General features: G+C 40.8%; 1 long non-coding RNA gene across 1 annotated transcript in view; it reads left to right on the top strand.

Annotated features, from left to right (window-relative positions):
• LOC115656855 overlaps positions 1-16,431 on the top strand; it is a 174,869-nt gene that overhangs the window by 48,164 nt on the left and 110,274 nt on the right. Inside the window, exon 2 of the long non-coding RNA XR_004001767.1 lies at positions 11,242-11,248. This is a non-coding gene — a long non-coding RNA (uncharacterized LOC115656855). The remainder of the gene's footprint in view (positions 1-11,241; positions 11,249-16,431) is intronic.

The raw sequence follows: 16,431 nt of genomic DNA, 5'->3' as shown, positions 1-16,431 counted from the left end.
AATAGTCAATAGCTTCTGAACTCTTGACATGAAGAGATACAGACAGCCCATAGAAGGTCTTGCACACCATTTAGCCCTTCAGTTTTGTTTTAGAGGAGGGTTAAAATGAGGCTTGGGCAGATGCTCTACACTAGGGTGAATTTCATCCTGAGTTGGCATTTGGCTTAATCAGGCCAAGCCAGCATGTCTCACCCAACTGCAGTGTGTTTGGCAATGCAAATATAGGGACCATTTGAAGTTCTTCTACCCTTTTTTCCAATGTCCCAATTCATGGAAAAAATTAAGGACATCTTCTCCATCCTCATTCTTATTGATCTGTTCAATGCCTGCCGCACAAATGAATTACAAACCTAACTGACCACTCCTGGTGCCACTACTTCTGCTCAATCTTGCATCACATAAGTATGCCTTTGAAATATCTCACCCACAGAGTCCCACATGAACTCAAACTGAACATGAGCAAAACTGAGCTACACATTTTAGACCAGAGTCTTCTCTGCAGCTGAACTCTGTTAAGTAGGGGAGGGGCAGGAGAAGTTATATCTCCCTGATTCTGCACTGGCCCAGTCCCAGCATGAGCTGGAGAAGTCTAGTTAGGCTTTCATTTCTAACTTATCACCCAGTTGCTTCTTTCATTCCACCTCTTCATTTACTTTTTCCAGATTCATTTTCCTGACATCTTTCCACACTGCCCTTTGTACTTGAAACTCTTTCTACCACTTATGTACAAGGTTTCTTCCACCAAAACTGGGAAGCCTGCTATATCATTTACTAGTTTCTACATTACAATGTGAAGTAGGTTGGAGCTTCCTTTGATAGTGCAGGTGACTCATTAAAATGAAATAGAAACACTTTCTAGAAACATGAAAGCCTAACAGTCCTGGCTTTGTTGAGTTAATGCTCTAATCCACAATGGCTAGGCTTAGCCAGATTTGTAGTAACAAATTACTTACTTATACATCACTGTGATGGGTGAGACCTAGCAGCTGAACCAGCACTCTGGTTATTGCTAGTCCATGTAGTTTCTCCAGAGAAGGGCCTGAATGAGGTTAATTACTAAATCAGGCTAAGCTGGGGAGAGCTAGGTAGCTCATTAACTGAAAGATTAGAAAGGCACAAAGGAGGGAAGTGCAAAGAGAGAGAGGAAGGGGCTAACAAGGCCAGGGAAAAGGACATCTCTGTGAACAGATCTCTTCCCTCTGTTCTCTATGACAAAATGATGTTTTTATGTCACTGTAAACAAAGTTGCTGCACAGGATTGTAAAGGGGGGGTGGTGGTAGAGATAACACAAAAACTACATGTTGGCATTTACAACTGTGATCAGGGGAATGGGGGGGCAAAGAAAGTGGGGTTCCTTGCATAGTGGTTATTGTCTATGGTGACAGTCTCCCCTAATGGGTCTGCTCCAGGGGGCAGTAACCCTGTCTAATGGATACAGTCCTCAGGGCGGCAACCCTGCTGATTGGATATAGTGCAGGGTTGGGTAGGGGAACCTGGGCCCTCCCACTCCACCAGGTTCCAACCCAGGGCCCTAGGAGGTTGGTTTGAGCGCTCATCTGTCAGCTTCCCTGGGTTACTTACTACCTCAGTCTGTATCCCGTCTGGCTGCTTACTACCTCTGGCTTACTACCTCAGGCTGCATCCCGTGTGTGGAGAACATCACCTTCCAGCCCTAGACTCTGTCACTGTGGCACCTTTGCTCCCCAGCTCAGTGTGGGCTCAGCTCTGGTCCTTCTCTAGAGCGCCCAGGGAATGTCTTCCTCCCTGGCTTGCAAGCCCTTGACTGAGTTGCCTGGCTGGCTTTTATACCCAGCCTCCACCAGAGCATGCTCAGCAAAGGCAGAGGCGGGGAAGCCTCTTTAGCCCAGAACTGCTTCTTAGACACTCCATCACAACAACCCAAAGATATTAGAGCCATTTATACAAGAAAGCAGAAGTGGAGGGGAAACATTCCCTGTCACAATCACGCATACACATTGTAATGTCCCAGAGCAGTTGTGTTTTCAAAGAACAATGTGAAAGATATGACTCCCTTCTGGTACAACTGTTGGCTATCTTCTGTTAAGATTTTAATGAGAACAAATTCCACCCAATACCAGTCCAAGTGGAAAATTCAATTAACTTTGCAACTGTATGACAGTGATATGATTATTGAACCAGACAATTTCCAAAAGCTCGCAGTCCCTTTTTCTGTCACAAGACATAAAACAAAAGAAAGCCAGGGTTTTTACTTTGGTATGTAGAATGCTTTCAAAAATATCATGAGAATACCATGAGTAAGATAAATCAATAATACTAGAAATAAGCCTTAGAAAATCTCTTTAGCATCTTTAGCATATGACTTTAAGCCAGAAGGGACCATTATCTAGTCTGACCTCCTGACCAAATATGGCAATCAGTTAGACCCTGAGCATAAAGACCCAGCCACCAGACAGCTGGCAAAGAATTCTCTGTAGTAACTCTGATCCCTCCCCATTTAGTACCCATCACTGGGGACTTCTGCTACTACTGGCAGTCGCAGATTGGCTGCATGCCATTATAAGCAGTCTCATCATACCATCCTCTCCATAAACTTTTCAAGCTCAGTCTTGAAGCCAGTTCGTTTTTTTGCCTCCCCTGCTCCCCTTGGGAAGTTGTTCCAGAACTTCACTCCTCTGATGGTTGGAAACTTCCGTCTAATTTCAAACCTAAACTTGTTGATGGCCAGTTTATATCCATTTGTTCTTGTGTCCATGTTGGCACTTAACTTAAATAACTCCTTCCCCTCCTTGGTATTCAGCCCTCTGACATATTTTTAGAGAGCAGTCACATTTTCCCCCAGCCTTCTTTTGGTTAGGCTAAACAAGCCAAGCTCTTTGAGTCTCCTCTCGTAAAGTAGGTTTTCCATTTCTCAGATCATCCAAATATCACTTCTCTTCACTGTTCCCATTTGAAATAATCTTTCTTAAACATTGGAGACCAGAATTGCACACAGTATCCAGATGAGGTCTCACTAGTGCCTTGTGTAATGGTACTAACACTTCCCTGACTCTGCTGGAAATATCTTGCCTGATTCATCCTAGCATTAGCCCTTTTCATGGCTACATCACATTGGTGGCTCATAGTCATTTTGTGATCAGCCAATACACCAAGGACTTTCTCTTTCTGACACTCCAACTGATACATCCCCAGCTTATAGCAAAAATTCTTGTTGTTAGTCCCTAAATGCATGACCTTGCACTTTGCATTATTAAATTTCATCCCATTTCTATTACTCCAGTTTACAAGGTTGTCCAGATCTTCTTGTATGTTATTCTGGTCTCCTCCGTATTGGCAACACCTCCCAATTTTGGATTATCTACAAATTTTATAGCACACTCCCACTTTTTGTGCCAAGGTCAGTAATAATATTTTTAAATAAGACTGATCCCAAGACCAGTCCCTGAGGTACTCCACTAGTAACCTCCCTCCAGCCTGACAGTTCACCTGGCAGTATGACTCGTTGTAGTCTTCCTTTAATCAACTCCTTATCCACCTTTCAATTCTCATATTTAATCTCCATCTTCTCCAATTTAACAAATAATTTCCCATGTGGAACTGTATCTAGTGCCTTACTGAAATCCACATAAATTAGATCTACTGCATTTCCTTTGTCTAAATGATAAATTATCTTCTCAAAGAAGGAGATCAGGTTGGACTGGCACAATTTATCTTTTGTAAAACCATGTTGTATTTTCCCCGATTATCGATAACCTTTATGTCCTTAACTACTTTCCCTTTCAAAATTTGTCCTAAGATCTTGCATACAATTGAGGTCAAACTAGTGGGCCTTCAGTTTCATGGATCACTTTTTCTTCCTTTCTTAAAAATAGGAACTATATTAGCAATTCTCCAGCCTAAGGGTACCAACCCTGAGTTTGCAGATTAATTAAAAATTCTTGCTATTGGGCTTGAATTTCATGTGCCAATTCCTTTAATATAGTGTGTTACACAACTATTTTCTTATGGTTGCACCATGTCCTATGTGGGAACACTGCTGCTGTCCTCTTTTCGTTAGTAGCTGAGTGGATTGTAGGAAAACACTTGTCCTTTGCTTCCCATGTAAACAATACTAAAATGTTCAAGAGAGTGCTAGAAGAAATCCTGCAACCAAATTAGCCTCTATAGGTTGTCCCCAAATGGGGTATATGCTGACCCCTACCTAGTGAATGTAATCATCAGCACACATACCTATTCAAAGGAGTGTCAAGGTGTGCCCCCACCATATATCTTCTTGATTAGAATGATTATTGTAATGTACGATGCATAAGAGTAACATCTCCATGCCCCACACTCTCTCTATCAGAGGCAGCACAGCATTTGGCCCTTAGGATGCTCTCCTGTACACATAAAAAACTAAATAAAGGTAATTCACTAACTAGAATATAATATCTAAAGGACAGCAGCCCTCATCCCTCAGGAAAGATGCCAATCACTAACTGATTTCAGTAGGAAGAAACTTCCACCATGGATATGCCAGTGCAGAATTGTCCATTATGTCATGCTCCTCCATGCCCTTTCCCATTGTTCCACACTAACATGTGCATAGCTATGCTCCTCTCCCTGGTATTACCACCACTCTAATCCTATCCCCAATGCCATTACAGTTCCATATTAATCCCCTACTGCCCTCAGCAAGTTTAGGAAACTCTGCTAAAAAAAACATATTTCCACTTTACAAATGTATTGTGTCTTAGTGGGTCCTAAAGAGAACAAAGTCAGAGTTTGTGTAGTTCAACGGTGATTGTGAGGAATTTGATGTATGTAACCTGGGTAATAATATGTTGGAATTGAAAGAGTGTGTGTTGTGGAGAGGATCCGTATGTGAGTACTTTAGGGTACAATGGTATTTGAGTGATTAAACACATGAATTGTATTAGGCCTGCTGGTTAATATTACCTTAACTATTGATTTCCTTGATGTTTCATGATTGGGTTGGTGGGATTTTCACTTGAGCAACATAAACCATAAATTAACACAACTTCTGTTTGGAGAAATTAATACACAAATGGACAATAAAGCAAAAAGTTTAACTTAATTATTTTTCTCAGAATCGGCTGCAATGCTGGCTTCATAGAGTAGATCTCCTCAGCCCTCATCCTATGTTCTTTCTACTTCAGACTCAATATTCCTCAGTCAGGTATGCTTCGTCTCGTTTATTTCCTCCTGGTGAAGATCATTCCAGTCAGGATTACTGTAGCTGGCAAGTATTGCAGGGAAGGGGTGACATTAACCCTTTTCAGAACAGTGTTTGTCCATCCCAGCTTACATCCAGGATTGGGCTCTACGAGTTATAAACCAGAGGCAAGATTCACTGGCATGTTCCAGCTGTGTGGCACAAAAGAGCAGCCATACACGTATCTGGTTTAGCGAAGTTGGTATCACCTGAGGATAAATCTCTATCTAGAGATGCATTTGTCTAGCATCTGAGCCACTTCTGGGGTGAAAAACATACTTTTTCAGTGCAACAGATGCCTACAAGTCAGCAGCAAGCTCCGAGTTTGGGCAAGGCCACTGATTCAGTTTAGGAACTAGAGTACAACAAAGCTATAGTTATTTAGTTGTATCCTGGAGTTGGCCTGCCTGTGTAGTATATTCAGGGTAACCAGATAGCAAGTGTGAAAAATTGGGATGGGGTGGGGGTAATAGGAGCCTAGATAAGAAAAAGCTCTGAAAATCAGGACTGTCCCTATAAAACTGGTACATCTGGTCACCCTAAGTATATTTCCATGTACACTGGCTTTGTTTAACTATTTTTCTATCTATTTTAGTGTATTAATTTTAAAAAAATGCTCCTTCCCATCTAAAATCACAATACATGGTTGGCTATCTATTTAAAAAAATATCTTCTAGAGAGAATCTAGTATTATTGAATACAATTTATGCATTATCCGATTTATGCAAAATGTATGTGCAATTTATTTGATCAGAAAATAAAACCGTATTACCCAGGAAGTCATCCTATTACATCAAGCTTGTGAAAATGTCAGCTAACAGCATTGGGTTGAACAGAAACTTGGTTCGGAGACCTCTAATGAAAACGTTGCTGTGTGAAGTGGTGTTGGTGACTGTCCATACTACCCTGTCTTTTAAATCAGGCCTGAATCAATGCCCATACATGCTGCAAAGGAGAACCATGCTATTAGATGTGTAATCTTTCAAAGTAGAGGTAAAACAAGGTCCTAGCTAGTTGCAGTAATTAAAAATCCTATAGCAATTTCTGCAAGAATATGGAATTGTTAACCCTAGTGTCCTGGCCAAATTCCAATTTAAATAATTCCAATCAGCCTTTTAAAAATTCTTAGTACAATTCAGCTGAATGCAGCATACTTCACACCATTTCTCTAATAGCATTGTAATGTCAGTGTGCTAATTTCAGGACCTATCCTTGCCAACTCTTATGCATGAGCTTAACTTTAAGCATGTAAGTAGTACTTTTGGAACTGCTCATGAGAATAAAGTTAGGCACATGAGTAAGAGTTTGCAGGATTGAGGCCCTGGAGCCCAACCATGAAAGATGCTGAACATCCTCAACTCCTAATGAAGTGAAGGAGAGCTGATGGTGTTCTTCAGCTTGCAGTTTCTGGCCCTTAAACATTTGTGGTCTTTACCCAGAAACGGATGCACTTCTGTAGATGGCAATGTCATGTTTGTATACACACACCCACACACAGACACACAGGACCTGATCCAGCAAAGAGACCTGAATGCACCCTTATTTCCCCATAGAGTCAGCCCCCACACCATATCTCAGTGCTCTCAACCATGCCTCCCAAAGAGACTCCATGTAGGAGTAAGAGTGTATGCAGCTGGTGTTCTTTTCAGCACTGGGGGCCTTATTTTGTACAATACCTTTGGGGATCCATTTGAATAAAAGGCACAATACAGATAAAAGTCTTATATATAATTGAGATACTTATGTTTACTTAAAGCAAAAAAAAGAGTGAAAGTTTTCTAAATGTCTATAGTACACATATACACGACATATTTGTAGACAGACAGACACACACACACTATTATTACAGAAAAGGAAATCAAAATTACTGCCTCTAAATGAAACTATAGGGAAAAAGAGGTAGAATTGTTCAAGCTGGAATTAGGCCAGGAGAGCTGAGTTAGCAACCCCATATGTGCAAAAATATGCATATGCACACCAGTGTGCGTATGGAAGCACGAAATAAATCTTTCCATCTTCCGTTAGTATAAGTAAATTAAAGTATATCATGTTACATATAACCTCTTGATTTTGTATAAACATCTGTACTTCTGCAGTTTAAAAAATGTACAAATTATTCTTTTATCTTCTATGAGGTGCCGATTTTAGCTTGTATTTACAAAACCCAACAAATGTTATTTTTTTAAATAGTCTGACTTTTTAATGGACACAGTAAGGTTACCACATGGAGGACATGCATTTATATTTTGGTTTGTGAACTGAGTCTATGTTGAATGATGCAGCGTCCTATTTATATTATGACCTCCATCTCCATCGTCAGACCTGGGAGTCAAGCTTTTTTAATCATTATGGAAAGCATTGCAGTTCAGATGGTTATAGTGAGATTTAATAAAGCAAGGAGGTCTTTTGGACAGAATGTCATACAACATTGGGCCTTATTAGATGTAGAAAGTGTATCTGGCTGCATTTGTAACATATTCAGGAGGGATTCTGAATAACTGCCACAGTATCGGTCACTAATTGTGATTCATTGCTTTGAGAAATTTATTTTTAATTTATTTATTTTTTTTACATCTTCTGGAATTTTTCATTACATTTAGGATGCTAAAAATTCATACTGCCCTGAATCAAATTTTAGAAAGCCAAAGACTTCAGGAAGGTTCTTCTCATTAAGGTGTGCAGAACTGTGGGGGAGGAGAAAACGAAGTTGGCCATCACTGACCTAGCTTAATAATATACTTTCTGCTGATGTGCAATCAGCTAATGTCAGCAGAGGAATACATTTTTTGCTGCACTTAACAGTTTCTTTTCTGCCACAGCGAATGCATCACCTAAACCTACAAGAAAGCATTGTCCTGGCAAATGTAGTCTCCTTCTCTTTGCAGACTTAGACGAGAGTCACACTTTTATGTGCCATAAGAATGCAATTAATTTAGCTGTAATATATTATGTTTATTAACTAACTGTCTAGGAATACAAATGTTTTTCAATTTTACCAGATTTGTACATCATTGTTACACTTCCCTCAAGTTGCAAGTATTCAAATGGTATTTGTTCAATGTGAAACCAGTGGGCCATGTTCTGTATTTCCTATGCTGGCAAAGCTCCCAAACTAAGCAGTGGAAGCTTTGCCTGAATAAAGCTGAAGGCATTAGCCTATGGGTAATTTTTTTCCTCACTGCAGCAGGCTTGCATAAGTCTCCTATTCTCTATGTAACAGCTTTAAGCCCTGATTCAGAAAGATTCTGGCATGGACAGAATGTACTGTCAGAAACTAATGTTTTCATGGACAGCTGAGTTCCTTCTCCTCAGACAATCAGAACACCTGACACTCTGCCCCCTCACCCTCATCCCCAAGGCAAGCCCACCACAACCTCAATCCCACACCACAAGGCAACTATGCAACCTCCACCTCCTTCAACAGCCACTTATAGTACCTATAAAGAGAACACATATAGATAAGATTGATAACAATTTTCTTACATAAACTGCAGAAGTGGGAATACTGCACCATCTTTAGCTGGACACAGGCACTTCTAACATTAGATATCCCAGCGTATTGTGATAATATGCAAATCTTTTGACCCACATTAAAAAAAAACCCTGGAAAATTAAATTATGTTTCTTGCAACTGGCAAACCCATAAAAGAAACTGGCCAGGCTGGTCAAATATTGGCCAGGTGGTAACCCTAGTTTACATACCTTACTGAACTGGGACATAAGTGGTATATAGGGACCTTTGCAGAACCACTGTACCAAGTACATTTCACCCTAAAGAAATAATAATTTAAATTTATAGCTAAGTGCACTTAGAATGAAGTATAAATTGCTTCTAATATTGAGGTGTTTTTTTTTGTTGTTGTGAGTAGACATGTCTGAACACTTTTCTTGCTACTGCAAAAAGGCAGAACAAAAATCAGTTTTTGATGGTTCAATTTCAGAAGGTATTTGAAATCTGGATCTCAGTTGTGCAGCTTGGGCCCATCTTATTTCTATAATGTTAACATGTCCATAATTGTCTTTCTTTCAGAGCAATACTTGTCTGTCAGCTGAAGCTTCACCAGCAAAGAAAAAAAGGATGACACTTGTGATAGGGACATATTTGCTTTCAAGGGAAAAGGGACATTTCTTGTTAATTAAAATGAATATAAAAGATTGAGTTAATACAATAGGAAGGTAAAGTGTTATTCTTCATTTTCCCAGAAATCTGAGCTACAGAATGGGCCACTTCCATAGCTTAAAGTTATGCAGGTGATTGCACGTTTTCCTTTCTGCCACACTGGAATATGAAGAATTTTAATTACAGTACAAGAATCAACACTCCTGATAGCACTTTTCACTTAAGAATCTCAATGCACTCGCCAAATTTTAAACAATCTTCATAACACCCTTGTGAATTACTTAAGGAGAAAAAAACATTAATCACCTCAGCTGAGTTTGGATTTTGGTGCTAAATTAAAAACAAAGCCTTTACTGATTTTACTGTTACCAATCTTAAAAAGAGCCAAAATGCATATGGAAAGTATCATGAAGCTTCTCTAAATATGTTTGCTATGAGAAATGTATGTCAGAATCAACTACAGAGAACTGCTATTTGGTGAAGGACACTAGGTGACTGAAATCTGCTGCTTCTTGCTGAGATGGATACAAAGAAAAAAGGCACTCCTTGAGAAGCTATATACATCTCTGTCCACAGAAGCACAGATCAGCAATTAAGTGTACAATGTGTAACCATACAAATATATATATAAAAGTGTTATAACTGCATAATTATATACGAGAAAACGAGTAGCTAGGGAAGTGGAGGTCAGCTAAGCCGCGCTCCACTGTTCCAACGACCGACACGGGCGGTAAGAAGGAACTGAGGAGCGGGCGGGCCGGCAGGAGTATATATGGAGCGCCATGGCGGCGCCACTCTAGGGGGCGACCTGCCGGCCCACTGAGTTGCTAGGGTAAAAGTTTTCCGACGAATGTGCACGCGCGGCGCGTACACCTAACTGGAATGGATATGAGCAATCACTCGAAGAAGAACTTGCATGCCATTAAAGCTGTCGAATGCTTTAAAAATGCTGGTAAGAGCATTCTGAATAGCTCTAGGAACCCCTTGGTGTATATTTAGTCTTTTTGAGAATTGTATATCCAACAAGTTACTAAAGAGCTAATCCTCTACAAAATATGAGAGTTTCAAGAAAGTCAATTGCAAAAGTTTTGAAATGTTTTGGACTTATAGTATAGACTAGAATGCTTTGGGCTGCATTTTGTTGCCCTTACTGATCTGCTCTTCCATAATAAGAGGTAACACAGTATCCGGCAGGCAATCTGCTTATCTTACTGCTGCTTTCTGTAACACTGGATGTCAAGTTGACTTGGGAAAACCAGCCACTGAGTGTGGTGGCTTTCTTGGACCTAATTTTTCTCTTACCCTGTTCTCATCCTTTCCTTTACTGAACATGCAGATGTTTCTCTCCAGTACTTCTTAGAAAAGCTGTTCTTAAGTGGTGTCCTCTAATTCCTTTACTGAACTCTTGCATGTTTTTCAAATGGATATCTTCTTTCTTCCTAATGACCCTTAAGATAACTATTGACTGATGTGACACTTGATCTATACAGAAAATAAAAGACCCCAATAAAATCTGCCTTTTTTCCACATGCTCTGATAGTGGCATGCAGGTTTCTTTTCATCTCATCATGCTGACAAGAATTGCTTATGCAGGTATTTTCTCCTCTTCAAGCTTCAACTGAAATCTGAAACGGAGCTGCTTGCTGAATCTTTGGTATCATTACAGAATTCCTCCAACATGAAGTCTTCATTATAATTTAGAATGTGTAGATAGCATTTGCTTTTGAATGTAAGATCCTAGAGTAAGAGATTTTTCTCCTCGATTTGTAGACATAAGTTATCTTTCCTCCTTGCTTCTGTTACTGTGGGTGACAAATTGTGACTCATAACGTTGCCCTCTCCTTGTTCTGAGGAGGGAAATAAGCTATCTCATCCCTTTTCATGGAGCAGCTTACTTGCTGCTTTGCACTGCACCAGCTACTCCAGTCAATGAGTAGGGAAGGTGAAACTATGGCTCCTCTCACTCCCTGTCCCTCTCAATCCCCTCTCCACGCGCTATCTTGCAATACAGAGTATCAGGTGATTCTTTCCTCCTTCTTTATAATCTTAGTCACATGAGCAGGGAAGTAACAGACTTTGTTTTTTCTCCAGTGAAACAGAGGACTGTGATAATCTTGCTCTCTACATTGAATGGAAAAGCACCTCACACTGCAAAATTTTCCTGTGACCAGTCATCCGCTTTCTGACCTCATTTTAATATTATGCATTCTCCAAATCACAATGGTTTTTTGTTTGTTTGTTTTTGTTTTGTTTTGTTTTAGTGTTGGTACATTTGCAAAATAATCAGTTAACCTAACATGTTTGGTTTTTTTTGGTTTTTACTATTGCTTCTCTTCCACTCTTTTGCATCTCCAGCACTATATAGAACAAGAATCTACTCAGACACAAAGAGAGATTGACTTTTACTGAGATGGGGTAGTGGCTACAGGGGAGAAGATGGCACTCAGATACTGCAGTGATGGATTCCCTGAAGAGAAGAAAATCTTTCTTGAAAACTGTCTTCCTCTGGACAAGTGCGCCTTCTAGGATAAGAACAAAAGGGGGAGAATCAAGCACTGATGAAGTTCAATTTCATCCTGAAGTTTGAGTGTCTTGAGTTTGCCAAAACTAATGAAATTTCTTATATTTCTGGTTGAACTAGGAATAGCACCTCAATTTTTTTTTCCTCCCAACATTTTAACAATCATGCCTGAGCAGGGACCTAGAGATGCAGGGACCCAGAGGAAAAACAACTCATGGCAAACCAAATTTGTTAAACTTCAAAAGTGTTAGGGTTGAGATCCTCTTGATTCTTTACACATTAAATGAAGTGGAATTAGTAGGAGAGATGTGGGAATGGTTCTGAATATAATCTATTATAGTGGTGTGGAAATAATGTATGTATTATGTTAAAGTTAATAAAGCTCAACTTCTGTATAATTTGAATGGTTATATTTCTTTAGTTCATGTATATTATTGACAAAATAAAAAAAATTAAAAACAGTAAATTCATATTTTGGATGAAGTTTTGAGCATGTGGGGGAGAAGGAAGAAACATTATATTGTTATACAATCTAGTTCTTCTGTTTCACTTGTACTAACAAATTCCACGGTCTTGATACATTCTGACTAGCCTCAGAACATTGTTTTTATTGTCCTAAATTAAACTTCAGAGCTGGAAACTAATAAAATTAGGACTCTCTACATCATTCAAGATTGTGGGCCAGATTCTCAACTGCTGTAAATCAGCATAGCCGTATTGAAATCAGTGGAGCTACATCAATTTTGGTTTTGAGCCTCAATGTGGCCCTTGGTGGCTGATGAGGGTACATATTTTGGAGCCCATTTGTTCTGGGCATATATCAGTTTCAGTCATATCCGTCTTATTAGGAAACAAAACACGTATCAAATGACACTTAGACTTTCCACATTGGCTCTGAGCCATGCTATCCATTTAGAGTATGCTGTGCTGTAGTTGGTTAAAGCAGCTGCTTACTAAATAGAAGATCCTGGGCTCAAATCTGAGCAGTGCCTGGAGCAGGATAAAGCCATTGGACCAATGGTTGTGGTGGAGTTTGACCATATTAAAATCAAAATTGGGTGTTTTTCTAAAAGACCTAATCTAAGAATTATTTTGGGGAAGTTCTATGCTAGTGTTATATAGGAGGAGAGACCGGATTATCACAATAGTCCTTTCTGGTCTTGGAATCTATGAAACAGTTCTCTCCCACACTCATTTATCACCAATGTAATATTTAAGCTTAAATTTCCCCCTTGCACTTCTGGTTGTGCTGCCAGATAGATTATTGGTTTCCAGACATTCTTGGAGACTGGTATTGATCTGAAATTGGAATCTATTTTTTTTTAAAACCCTGTTTAAATATCAGTCAATCAATACTCATTTTGAGGGCCTAAAGTATGAGCCAGAAGAATAAATTGTGTTATATAATAACAGACACTTTGTTCTTCTGGTTTTGACTTTTCACTCTTTTTTTTAATATTAGTATCTCCTTCTGAATTAATTTATCAAAAAAAAAAATTACAATAAATGTCTTCAATTATTTTCACTTCCTACAGGCAATTCTGACACCATTAGGTAACCCCATATCTTAACACAATTTTCACTTAAACATCATTCACATAAGTATTGCAGAAAAAGGAGATTTTTTTAGAGCTTCCCCACCCACACCCCAAATGACGTGCCATGAGCATTGAGCAAAACTGCTATTTTAACATTTCCAACAAAACCCAGTGAAACAATTCTCTGGGCACCACTAGTCTGGCAGAAATACTATATCAGCTACATCTATCTTCAGAATATGGTGGCAAAATGCACCCTGTTCCTGTTTAAATGCCCATTTTTCAATAGATCAGACAATCACTGGGCCTGACTTTCATAGACTCATAGAAGATTAGGGTTGGAAGAGAACTCAGGAGGTCATAGTCTAGACCCCTACTCAAAGCAGGATCAACACCAACTAAATCATTCCAGACGAGGCTTTGTCAAGATGGGCTTTAAAAACCTTTAAGGATGGAGATTCCACCACCTCCCTAGATAACCCATTCCAGTGCTTCACCACTCTCCTAGTGAAATAGTGTTTCCTAATATCCAACCTAGACCTCCCCCACTGCAACTTGAGACCATGGCTCCTTGTTTTATCATCTGCCATCACTGAGAACAGCCTAGCTCAGGGACTGGCAACCTTTGGCACGTGGCCAATCAGAGAAATCCACTGGTGCGCCGGGATGGTTTGTTTACCTGCAGCGTCTGCAGGTTCGGCCAATCACAGCTCCCACTGGCCACTGTTCAGCATTCCAGACCAATGGGGGCTGTGGGAAGCAGCAGCCAGCACATCCCTCAGCCTATGCCACTTCCTGAAGCCCCCATTGGCCTGGAACAGCGAACCGTGGCCAGTGCGAGCTGCAATTGGCTGAACCTGTGGACACTGCAGGATAACAAATCATCCTGGCCTGCCAGCAGATTTCCCTGACAGCCTGCATGCCAAAGGTTGCTGGTCACTGTCCTAGCTCATTCCACTTTGAGATCCCCACTTCAGGTAGTTGAAGGCTGCTATCAAATCCCCCCTCACTCTTCTCTTCTGCAGATTAAATAAGCCCAGTTCCCTCAGTCTCTCCTCATAAGTCATATGCTCCAGACCCGTAGTCATTTTCATTGCCCTCTGATGGACTCTCTCCAATTTGTCCACATCCTTTCTGTAGTGGGGAGTCCAAAACTGGATGCAATATTCCAGAATGTGGCCTCATCAGTGTTGAATAGAGGAGAATAAATCACTTCCCTCGATCTGCTGGCAATGCTCCTACAGATACAGCCCAATATGCCGTTAGCCTTCTTGGCAACAAGGGCACACTGTTGACTCATATCCAGCTCGCTGTCCACTGTAATCCCCAGGTCCTTTTCTGCAGAACTGTCGCTTAGCTAGTTGGTTCCCAGTCTGTAACAGTACATGGGAGTCTTCCGTCCTAAGTTGAGGACTCTGCACTTGTCCTTGTTGGACCTCATCAGATTTCTTTTATCCCAATCCTCCAATTTGTCTAGGTCACTCTGGACCCTATCTCTACTCTCCAGCATATCTACCTCTCCTCCCAGCTTAGTGTCATCTGCGAACTTGGTGAGGATGCAAACCGTCCCATCATCCACATCGTTAATGAATATGTTAAAAAAAAACGGCCCCAGGACAGACCCCTGGGGCCCTCCACTTGATACTGGCTGCCAACTAGACATCGAGCCGTTGATCACTACCCATTGAGCCTGACAATCTAGCCAGATTTCTATCCACCTTGCAATCCATTCATCCAATCCATACTTTTTTTTAACTTGCTGGCAAGAATACTGTGGGAGACCATATCAAAACCTTTGCTGAAATCAAGGTATATCACGTCCACTGCTTTCCCCATATCCACAGAAACAGTTATCTCATCATAAAAGGCAATCAGGTTGGTCAGGCATGACTTGCCTTTGGTAAATCCATGTTCACTCTTCCTGATCACTTTTCTCTCCAACTGCTTCAAAATGGATTCCCTGAGGACCTGCTCCATAATTTTTCCAGGGACTGAGGTGAGGCTGAGCAGTCTGTAGTTTCTCAGATTCTCCTTCTTCCCTTTTTTAAAGATGGGCACTATATTTGCCTTTTTCCAATCATCTGGGACCTCCCTGATCACCACACATTTTCAAAGATAATTGCCAATTGCTCTGTAATCACATCAGCCAACTCCCTCAACACCCTCAAATGCATTAGATCTGGCCCCATGGACTTGTGCATGTCCAGCGTCTCTAAATAGTCCTTAACTTGCAGTTCTTTCACCACTGAGGGCTGCTCACCTCCTCCCCATACTGTGCTGCCCAGTGCAGGAGTCTGGGAGCTGACCTTGTCTGTGAAGACCGAGCAAAAAAACCCAACAACATTAAGTACTTCAGCTTTTTCCACATAATCTATCACTAGGCTGCCTCCCCTATCCCACACTTTCCCTGATCTTCTTGTTGATAACATACCTGTAGAACCCCTTCTTGTTACTCTTCCCATCCCTTGCTAGCTGCAACTCCAATTGTGCTTTGGCCTTCCTGATTACACCCCTGCATGTTCGAGTCATCTGTCCAAGTTTCCACTTCTTGTAAGCTTCCTTTTTGTGTTTAAGCTCACCGAAGATTTCTCTGTTAAGCCAAGTTGGTTGCCTGCCATATTTACTATTCTTTCTGCACATGGGAATGGTTTGTTTCTATGCCCTCAATAAGGCTTCTTTAAAATACAGCCAGCTTTCCTGGACTCCTTTCCCTCTCATATTAGCCTCCCTGGGAATCCTGCCCATCAGTTCCCCAAGGAAGTCAAAATCTGTGTTTCTTAAGTTCAGGGTCCATATTCTGCTGCTCTCCTTTTTTCCTGTTGTCAGGATCCTGAACTTGACCATCTCACAGTCACTGCTGCCCAGAAGTTGCCACCCACTTCTACTTCCCCTATTGATTCTTCCCTGTTTGTGAGCAGCAGGTCAAGAGGAGCATGGCCCCTCCAGCACTTGCACCAAGAAGTTGTCCCAACACTCTCCAAAAACTTCCTGGATTGTCTGTGCACTGCTGTATTGCTCTCCCAGCAGATGTCAGAGTAATTGAAGTCCTCCATTAGA

The sequence above is a fragment of the Gopherus evgoodei genome, chromosome 8 (genome assembly GCF_007399415.2).
Source record: "Gopherus evgoodei ecotype Sinaloan lineage chromosome 8, rGopEvg1_v1.p, whole genome shotgun sequence".
Lineage (NCBI taxonomy): Eukaryota > Metazoa > Chordata > Testudines > Testudinidae > Gopherus > Gopherus evgoodei.
This window is presented reverse-complemented; position numbering and strand designations above follow the sequence as displayed.